The sequence below is a fragment of the Kogia breviceps genome, chromosome 5 (assembly GCF_026419965.1).
Source record: "Kogia breviceps isolate mKogBre1 chromosome 5, mKogBre1 haplotype 1, whole genome shotgun sequence".
Lineage (NCBI taxonomy): Eukaryota > Metazoa > Chordata > Mammalia > Artiodactyla > Physeteridae > Kogia > Kogia breviceps.
This window is the reverse complement of record NC_081314.1, coordinates 15,007,343-15,011,143: the sequence shown is the minus strand read 5'-3', so window position 1 is coordinate 15,011,143 and position 3,801 is coordinate 15,007,343.

Genomic DNA, 3,801 nt, shown 5'->3' with positions numbered 1-3,801 from the left:
CTCAGAGAAGAGAGAGGCCAAGAGGCAGGAAGGCCCTCTGATTCTCTACTCAAAACCTATCCACACTCTATCCATCTTTAACTCCCTGTCTGCTGGTTCAGAGGCCCCTTCCCATCGATGGCCAGCGTCCCCACTTAGAATCTTTTTTCCTGATACTTCCTTGGGGACCTCCCCTCATCACGTATCCCTTCTCACTTTACTCTTTCTCTTGCTCCTGGTCCCTTCTTGGTGCACAATGGGGCTTCGACCAAGGAATTTGTGTCTGTAGGAACCTGCTGGGGGTTTGGACCGTGAACAGGAACAGGGGAGAAACACTCCGGGTGAGGACAAAAGTGGGGCAGGTGTGGCCCTTGGGGAAGGCTTCAAAGATAAGGTTTTGAAGACCCTACGGAAGTTGCAAGGGTGTTGCTGAAAATTGCAAGGGTTCTTAAGATTGTCCAGACTGTCACCCTTCTCCCTCAGTCCCTGTTCTTTCTGTCTCCATCCCTCTCCCTGACATCTGTCCTCATACCCTCATCTTGAAGAATTAAAATCCTAGTCCCTTTAGGGAAATGATGAGAAGTTCAGACTTTGTAAAATCACTGACAGTTGAGTAATTGAAACATCACTTTTGTTTTACAAATAATAGGACTCATTCTCGCTGCACAGAGCCAGGCATCCCTCTCCCAGATTTGACCTGATGAATCCTACCAGTCGATGTGGCCAAGTTGTCTTGGAACTGTCAGTCAGAAGACCAGGTCTCTCCACTTCCCAGGGGTAAATAGAATCCCACCCAGGCCAATCAGCTTCTTTCACCAGAACTTGAATTTGATGGCAGACATGTAAAGTCATCCCTCAGAATCCATGGAGGATTGGTTCTAGGACTTCCTTAAATACCAAAATACAAGGATGCTCAAATCCCTTTACATAAAATGGCATAGTATTTGCTTATTACCTACACACATTCTCACTTACACTTTAAATCATCTCCAGATTACTTATAGTACCCAACATAATGTAGATGCTATATTAATAGCTGTAAATGCTTCATAAATGTTTGCTGGCACATGGCAAATTCAAGTTTTACTTTTTGGAACTTTCTGGAATTTTGTTTCTTTGAATATTTTCAATCCACAGTTTGAACCCACGGATGCAGAAGTCGTGGATGTGGGGAATTCCCTGGTGGCGCAGTGGTTGAGAATCCGCCTGCCAATGCAGGGGACACGGATTCGAGCCCTGGTCCGGGAGGATCCCACGTGCTGTGGAGCAACTAAGCCGTTGCGCCACAACTACTGAGCCTGCGCTCTAGAGCCCGTGAGCCACAACTACTGAAGCCCGCGCGCCTATAGCCCGTGTTTCACAACTAGAGAAGCCACCCAATGAGAAGCCCACACACTGCAGCGAAGAGTAGCCCCCCGCTCGTCACAACTGGAGAAAAGCCCGCGCACAGCAATGAAGACCCAGCGCAACCAAAAAAAAGTCATGGATGTGTAATGTGTGGATTCAAAGGGCCAACTGTAGTTGGAACCACGTCATTCTGACAGCAGCCTCCTGGAGAGATTTCTCTTCAGTTCTTGCCTGGAGCTTCCGTCCTCCAAGTCCTTCTTGAGGCTTGGCTGTTCAGCTTTCCCTTTAACTCTGTGAGATATTAAGCATCCTTCCCATCACTTCCATCTCTGTTTTATAGGAAAGATTTCAGTCGCTTGTAACCAGAGAATCTTAACTGATAATCATATACCTCTGTAAATCTCTCCCTCTGAAGATCTTCAGAAAGCCAATGACTTGGCTACCACATGACCTCTTGCAGCCCCTTTGGAAACACCAGGCATTAGATCCTGAAAGTACTTTATCCTCAGAGTCTGCAAGATAAGTACTATCATCACACCCATGTTTCAGGTGAGAGACTGAGGCTCTGAAAGATGTGGGCATCTGCCGAGGATTAAAGCTGGTACCAGGAAACTTGGTCATCCCATTAGTAAAATGTAGTGTAGCCCAAGAAAAGAAGGTTAACAGAAGGAAAGTGGGAGTGTCTCTGGACAAGATAGCACCTTCCTCCATCTTTTCACTTTCTCAGACCTCCTACTCTGCCATTTCTAATTCTGCTCCATTTCCCTGCCTTTCTCTGTAGACTGGCTTTCTCTGCTCACTCATTAGTGAGCATATTGCTGAAAAAGGCTGCTCCAAACCTAACTAAATAGTTACTCACTTCAAGCTTCTACCATCAACTATAGTTTCTTTGTTTCTTAGTTTGCAATATTGAGATAAAATCTGCTTGGTACCTGGACAGCTGGGGTCAGCTGAAAAATGTCCACCCTCCTGAAAAGATATTTATTTCCTAAGCCCTGTAACCTGTGAATGTTATATGGAAACAGGGTCTTTGTAGAGGTGTTAAGGATTTGAAGATGGAGAAATTACCCTGGTTTATCTGGGTGGGCCCTAAATGCAATCATATGTATAACCTTACAGAGTAAGGCAAAGAGAGATTGGGCACAGACAGAAGAGAAGGTGATACGAAGCAGAGATTGGAGTGATGCAGCTGTAAACCAAGGAATGTTTGCAGTCACAAGAATCTGGAAGAGACAGATTCTCCCCTACAGCCTCTGAAGGGAGCACAGCTCTGCTAATACTTTGACCTCAGTCCAGTACTACTGATTTTAGATTACTGGCATCCAGAACTACGGGAGAATAAATTTCTGTTGTTTAAAGTAACCAAATTGGTTACGATTTGCTACAGAAGCTACAGGGAACTAATACAGCAGCCAGTGGATTCACTTCTCCTGTGTTAGTTGTCCACTCATCGTCCAATCAGTTATATCCAGGGGGATGTTAAATGAACAACCACAGAGGCCCATCCTCTGGGAAAGTAGTTGCTATATTCTCAGAGAAAGGACATAGCTGGGAGACACTTGCATGCATCCCACTACCATGCCCTGACACCTTTTATCCTATAGGTGTGAGAGGAAGCGTTGGGGCACACTGGCAGCAGTCATGCCTCAATGCAGCACCAAGCCTAGGGTTCTCTCCTTCCCTGCCTGAATAGGGAATGAGTTCATAAACAGACTGGGCAGTGGGTGAGGTGAGGTTAGAAGATGAGTCTATCTGTCTAGCTAATTCAAACAATCGTTTACTTAACACCCTTCTTTAGCCAGGTGTTGGGATAAGTTAGTACAGGCACCAACCTATAGTCTGGGGGAGGGCAAAACCTGCACATCCTGGACAGCTGGGAAGAACATAACGGGATCCTTTCATTGTTCAGTTCGTCATTTACTCAACAAATGTTTGCTGTGTACATATGTACCAGGCTAGGTGATATTATAATACAGTGTATAAAGTCATTGTCTTCATGGCATGAGAAAAATAAGCAAGCAGAGAAATGAGCAAAATAATTGAGCACAAATTGAGAAAAGAGCTACTACAGAAGAGACTTAAAGATTCCAAGACAGCAAACGGTGCGCGAGTTGATGGCGGAATGGTGGTGGCAATCAGAGCTTGGAATCAGGTGTTATTTGGCGGGGTTAGTGGGGTGGGGCCCCGTGAGAAGTTTGAACGGAGAAGTCCAATAGGCAGTTGGATTTAAACCTGGGGCTGGGAGAAAAGGTTTGGGCAGGAAATTTGTTATTGAGAACCATGGAAACGAAGAAAAGGTCTAGGAAAAAGAGCACATAAACACCTTCTACTTGTGAACAAGCGGTTTACAAGAAACAATCTATTGCTTCATAAGCAGAAATTTACTGTTTTATAAATAGAAATTGCGTAGCTTCCTGCTCCCTCCTCCCTCCTCCCTCTTCCACACTACATTTCCCAGAATGCCGTAAGAACCGC